The following is a 6618-nucleotide window of genomic DNA, read 5'->3' as shown; positions in this document are numbered from 1 at the left end:
GTTTGTTAGTCTTTTTTGCGATTGCAATTAAAATTTATAAACTTCTGAAATTGTAGGAATCATAAATGAAAGCTTTTGGTTTGGAAAACTGATACAGTAATTTACATTTAATGCGACATGCCGAGGATCCACTCAGTGTCGCATTGGAGGCGATTTGAAGATTGAAGATGAGAGTGGTACAGCGTCGACGTCTGGCGGCGAATTTCAATGTGGGCCATAATTTCTAATAATCTAACTAAACGTGTCACATACAGGTCTGTCCAATTAGAAAAATGTCGCATTAAATGTAAATTACTGTATCTAAAATAGCAAAATACAGTACTTTTCGCGATACAAATCAAAACCTCAAAGTAAACTGACAATGTGATGGTGAGAGAGTGAATGAAAATTAACAACGTCTTAGGAATTTTTTAACATTGAACTCGGTCATTCTTTGCGCTAGCAAGCGGGGCAGCCACTTTAGTCTAAGTTGTGTGTTTCTTCACACTCCGCTATAAAATTTGGAGAATGAGAAGATCTGGGAAAATCACAGGTGAAAAAACATCACGTGTTAATTCAAGTTACAGTAGAATCCTGATTATCCGCGAATAGTCGGGATGATGTTTAAACATAGAAACTATGTTTTATCAATACAGAAATAGATACAGATACAGATAATCGGGGTACAGATACAGATACAGATAATCGGGGTTCTACTGTCATAGTCTTATTTATCGAATAAAAACATTTGCTTGCAGATAATATAATTTGCATATATTTTCGCAATCTAAAATAATCTGGCATCCCTGAAACTGAAAGGATCAGTCTGTATTTGTGAAGCGAGTATTATGATGTGTTTTTGAGGAGGAAAAACGAGTTTTAAAAGTGTAAATTATGAATGAAAATTAACTTTTCCAAATCAAATTAGTATTCTATGTGAATGCAAATCACTTTTTTTCTGCAAGTGGTGAGAAAATCTCATACAAAAATTGTATCTGAAACTGACGTTATATAATAATAATAAATTTTAGTAGGAATATCTGAAAATTCATAGAAAATAGGTAAAGTTAGAGTTAAGACCACGCGCTTCAACTAATTAAATAATACCAAGTAGATATTTTCATTCAAATTTAACCAATTGAAAATTGCTTTTTAGCCTTCTAATCTGATGGAGAATAGTTTGAATCCCAAACTCGAATGTCGCCACTAGCCATCGCGGATATTTTCGTTGTCTCGGGTTGAGGGCGATATTGACCGTGTAAGGTGGCAAAATATTGATTGAGGTTAGATCGGATGTCGAAAGCCTAGCTGTCACGATATTGAAGACACTTATTGTCAATCAGTTTGATCGTGTAAGGTGCCCATAACGTAAAGTTGTAAACAGAGCGATCGGCAGTGAGAGGCATTGAAACCAACCGTCATTTGGTTAGGTGTCAGAAACAAAAAGACGGGTGGGTAATGTCGGGGACATAACCGGAGTGACGTAGGACTATACTAAGGGGACAGCTTTTGTTAAATATATATTTTAAATATATTGTTTCATTTTCATCTCCTACGTGAATATCTACCTATCTACCTGAAAAATGGATTAGTTGACTGTTTACTCTTTATGAATATGTTGATGGTTCTGAAAAGAACCTTTGGTGTTGTGTTTTTGTTATCACTCGATATTCCCATCTTGTTCGGTTAAACCTTCCTGTTTAGCTATTGCGTTTGCCACTCGCCATAGCTTTCACAGTTGGAAAATTTCTTCCCATCCAGCTTGTGACATGTTGTTCAGTAAATTACATTTAATGCGACGTGCCGGAGAAACACTTTGCCACTCACTGAAACTAATTGTTGCCTTGATGAGCGCCGAACCGAAGCTGCTCTGTTCTTGATGCGGGGTTTCTGATTGTCGTGAGCAGCTTTGCAAGCCAACTCGAGCACTCCGACGGCCGAAACTCGCTGTTAGGTATACTGGTGCTCCGGCACCAATCCGTTCGGCCTAGTTACCCTTGCGGAGCAATCAGTGAATGCGACCAACAGGGAACTGGAGACCCTACATTCATTACGATTCGTTCGCTCGTTGGATTCACATGCAGGCTAAAAAGGGTCCTTTTCAGGATCACAAAATTATCTTCAATGTAAAGAGTTTATTGTTTTGTTATCACTCGATTTTCCCATCTTGTTCGGCTAAACCTTCCTGTTTAGCGATTTGTTGCCACTCGCCACAGCTTTCACAGTTGGAAAATTTCTTCCCATCCAGCTTTGTGACATGTTGTACAGTAAATTACATTCAATGCGACGTGCCGAAGCGCCACTCAGTGTAGCATTGGAGGCGATTTTAACCTGTAATTGAACATTTGCGATGACAGTGGTACAGTGTCGACTTTCAATGTGAGGTCATAATTTGGATCTCTATGTTTACAAAAATGTCCAACTAAATAAGTCGCATTGCATGTCCGTCCAATTAGCTAAATGTCGAACTAATTGTAAATTACTGTACTTTCAACCTGAAAACAATTTAAGAATTGGTGAAAATTGAATAATCAGGAAAGTCCCTGTGCTTATTGATAGTTAGTAAGCTCAGAACAACTGCCAAATTCACATACTCATCAGATCCTGGCAAACAAATTATGAAAAAATCAATTTATGTTTTATTATTATTTTGGATAATGTTTTAGAAAGCATTGAACTGTATTTCCTAAACTCTTTTTTGGAAGGTTTAATGGCCCTGAAAAGCGCATTGTTTTATTGAATGGTTCCAATTTAGAAAACTTAGTACTCGTGGTTTTGAAAAAAACCATTTCGAACGCCCTCGATGCCGCCTTGTTCTGGATATGCCACCAAAGCAGTTTGTATAAAGAACAAACATTTTTCTTCTGCTACCTGATGCCGTTTTGCGATTGCGTTTGCCACTCGCCACTCGCTGCAACTGCCTGTTGTCTTGATGTCCACCGAACCGAATGTGTTCTGTTCCGAATGCGGGTTTTCTTATCGTCGCGAGCAGCTTTGCCAGCTAACTCGATCACTTCGGCGGCCGAAACTATATAACGCCGGCTAGGTGGACTGGTGCACTGGTACTAACGCGCTCGGCCTAGCTACCCTTGCGGGGAACTCCAGATCAACACGGTTCGAGCGGGATTTTGCCTTTCCCTTCACTTTTCCTCCTTTACCATGTCCAGACATGGCTGCTTGGGTTGGTTTGTTGATGTGTTGTGATGCGAACCGCTATGGTGTACGGTTTGAATGAGAATGATCGTTACGGCAGCGGAGCGGGGATTTTTATGCTGACTGGCTGGCTCGAGAATTACGGATGTGTGAGACTGCGACCAATGTTTCGTTAATTTTTTTCTTTTTCCTTTCCAATCGTGCTTCATTCTATTTCGCTGCTGCTCTGGTTGCCCGTTTTGGCCGGTACGATTTGAGGAGCACAAAATGGACCAATCAAAAATGGGCACATAGTGCATTTTGACAATGCTTGATATTTCACAATTATTCAATTATTTATCTCAAGAAAAATGAAATTTTATTCGTTATGATAGATGCGTAGATATATTTCCTATCAATTGATGCAAAAACCTTTGCGATCTATTGAGAAATGCTCGAATTATAAGCGTTCCAAATCTTGCATTTTTTGCTACTTGTTCAGTGCCTAGATTTCCATTTCACCCCCTATATCTTCCGGTTAGACGTAGTCCTACGTTAAAAGAGTGAGTATCACTACTGAATATTTGGATCTCACGTGCCGTGAGAGGAATTGAGTGACTATGGTCAGCTTTTTTGTGACATTGACGGTGATGGATTGCAGCTCTGGTGCTGTCATACAATTGAAACACAAATTTCTGCATTACTCGAGAATTAATCAAGCAAATACTCCTTGGATACTGGTTGGATACTCCTCCCCCTCTCTGGGGGGAGGGGGCTGCCATGCAAATGAAACATAAATTTCTGCATTACTCGAGAATTAATCAAGCAAACGAAATCAAATTAGGTATATGGAGGTTTTAGGGCGCAATAAATGTTTTCGCGGTACTCCACCCCACTCTCTAAGGGGGGAGGGGAGCTACCATACAAATGAAACACAAATTTCTGCATAACTCGAGAACTAATCAAGCAAACGAACGAAACCAAATTTGGCATTGGAGGTTTTAGGATGCAATAAATGTTTCTATGGTGGTTAGATAGTCCTCTCTCCTCTCTTGGGCTGTCATACAAATGAAAAACAAATTTCTGCATAACTCGAAAACTAATCAAGCAAATGGAGCCAAATTTGGCATTTGAAGATTTTAGGAGGCATGAAACGTTTCTATGGTGAATAGACAATCCTCCTCCCTTTCTAAGGAGAGAAGGGGGAGGGGTTTACCTTCATTCTATCATATTTTCTGTTTCAAACATTTATGTTATTTGCAAGTGGTTGAAAAATCTGGAACGAGAATTGTGTTTTAAAATAATCTGGTATTATAATGATGAGTTTTGGTAGAAGTACTAGAAATTTTATAGTAAAAGGTAAATTCAACGGGGTCGATTAGAAGATCAATCAATGAACAGTTCTGCGATTGAACTCATGAACTTGCGATTAGTAAGAAAACGTGAATGTTTGAAGGTATTGATAACAAAAAACAAATTTTGGGCGGGACGAAGTTTGCCGGGTCAGCTAGTAACATATAAAATAGTAATGCAGGTATCATGAAAATATGTTCAAGTAAATGTGTATGCAAATATGTAAAAGAACTTTGAAAATGTAAAATTCAATACAGGAGATACAATGAATAATATCAGAAAATAAATATTGTAACTTTTATAAAAAGACGCTTATCGTAAAACATGAATGGAATGAGAGGATTAAGGTGAAGGTGGAAGCTAGCCACAAATGGCTGCCACAATGGCGCTCATTTCTTCCATCTCCCTCCTGTAACCGGTAGTTCCAAAATAGAGCGTGTGACTCTGTCACACTTTTTTATACGACACTTGAAGGACGACCAAAATCTAACTCTCCGCACGATGTTCAGTTTCCGGCACCTTCTATTTTCTCACTTCATCACTCACTCTCGGCGTATGACAGTTGCCGTTCACCCGAGAAGGTCTTCCATGGATCGGGTAGGGATGAAGGCACTCGCGAGTAGGATCCAACACATAAATACCGAAAAGCTCGGGTTTTCTAGATTAATAAGGTTGATTGTCGACCTCTTGCTCGGCGTGTTAGCAGGAGTCAACGGAGTTCTATCCTGACTACACTAGAGAGCAGTTAGTGCGCGCCGTGATTAAATTGGGTAAGTGGCCGAAAGGGCCAAGAGAAGTAAAAAGTGATTTTTACTAACGTCATGCCTGGTTTCTTCCGTAGGTTGACGGTGAGGAAAAGAACCACTTTTGGACGAATGAAAACTGTGTGTTAGTAGGTTTGATATTCGCTTTAAAACTATCTCAAAGTGTGCAACGTACAGTCACACTTTATGTGAGAAAAAGGTAAATCTTTGAATATATTCATATACATATGTAGGATTGTGAAAAAGCGGGAAGATGCGGTCCGTTGCGGTTTCGGGGCACCACAATGTGGCGATTGTGACTAATCATGGCGGTTAGGTCCAACAAAGGGCCTTTTTCTTTGTATTACATACAGTTATTCGCCAGGATCAAAGACGCCATTGTGTTCCTCGGCGCGATCAGGATTGAATAACCAACAATAGAACTGGTGTTGTAGAAAGTCTCCGTGGCTAAGCAATCTAGAAATAGACTATACCACATCCATCCAAGGGAAACATTCGCACCACCACTCTCAGCAGTCGAGAGAGGTGCGTGTTGTCTGTCGGTGCTCTGCAGATTGAGGAGAGGTTTATTGCACGGTTGGAAGGAAACTGCATGAACCAGAAACAGAATTGAAATCATCGTACCACTCGCACCGCAGATATCACGTCATCGCCACCCACCCTGATCCGTCGCCGTGAGCCACATAAACCTTATAAACTTCATAAAACCGCAAGTAGAAGCATGTGACGTCACATTTAGATTTAAAATAAGTATACAGAAGAACCTTATATAGGATAGTTAATTTATTCCAAAAGATTATTATGTTGTTGTTTGTTGTTCCAAGTAAAGATGCTAAGAATGAGAATAGTTTGAAGCCGTTCATGGTGTTGAAAAATCACTACATTTCACTATTTGTTGCGTTTTTCGGACACGAAAGGTGTCTTCATGCCTCCCTCACTGTGCGGTTCGGCATAGAGCAGTTGACCCTGTGGCCTTTGAGCATTAGAAACCTTAATCCGCTCGCAGTTTCAACCTCCTTGTTCGGTTCAGGATTGTTGCCAGATCCTATGTGAATTACATCTGACAGAATAATATGGATAAGTGTGAGTGATGTACCTTTGTTCTTATTTACGACCCTGTAGATCCTAGTTTCCACTGAGCAGTAGGCGAAGGGTTATAAATTGGCGCCCAACATAAAAATAATTATACAGATAATTTGGAACAATTGGTTACGGATCTCTTCACACCCGACTGAGGGAGGAAAAAACAGGAATAACTGTTTTGAAATTCTGCGTTCTCCAAACGGCAAGTGGCTTTGGATATAGTGTATAAATTTTCCAAGTGTAGTTTAAATTGAAACACCCCCCGTGTTACAGTATTAAAGTCATTGATTGATTTTTCGTTTCCGGT

General features: G+C 39.7%; 1 long non-coding RNA gene across 1 annotated transcript; it reads left to right on the top strand.

The window, feature by feature from the left end:
- The first annotated feature begins 5096 nt into the window (after positions 1 to 5096).
- Positions 5097 to 6055, top strand: LOC129763616 (uncharacterized). The gene is made up of 3 exons (XR_008740989.1): positions 5097 to 5234; positions 5306 to 5427; positions 5545 to 6055. It is a non-coding gene; the product is annotated as an uncharacterized LOC129763616 (long non-coding RNA).
- The last annotated feature ends 563 nt before the right edge of the window (positions 6056 to 6618 follow it).

Source organism: Toxorhynchites rutilus, chromosome 1 (genome assembly GCF_029784135.1).
Source record: "Toxorhynchites rutilus septentrionalis strain SRP chromosome 1, ASM2978413v1, whole genome shotgun sequence".
In the NCBI taxonomy this organism is placed as follows: domain Eukaryota; kingdom Metazoa; phylum Arthropoda; class Insecta; order Diptera; family Culicidae; genus Toxorhynchites; species Toxorhynchites rutilus.
The sequence above is the reverse complement of the archived record's forward strand: the minus strand, read 5'-3'. Positions and strand labels throughout refer to the sequence as shown.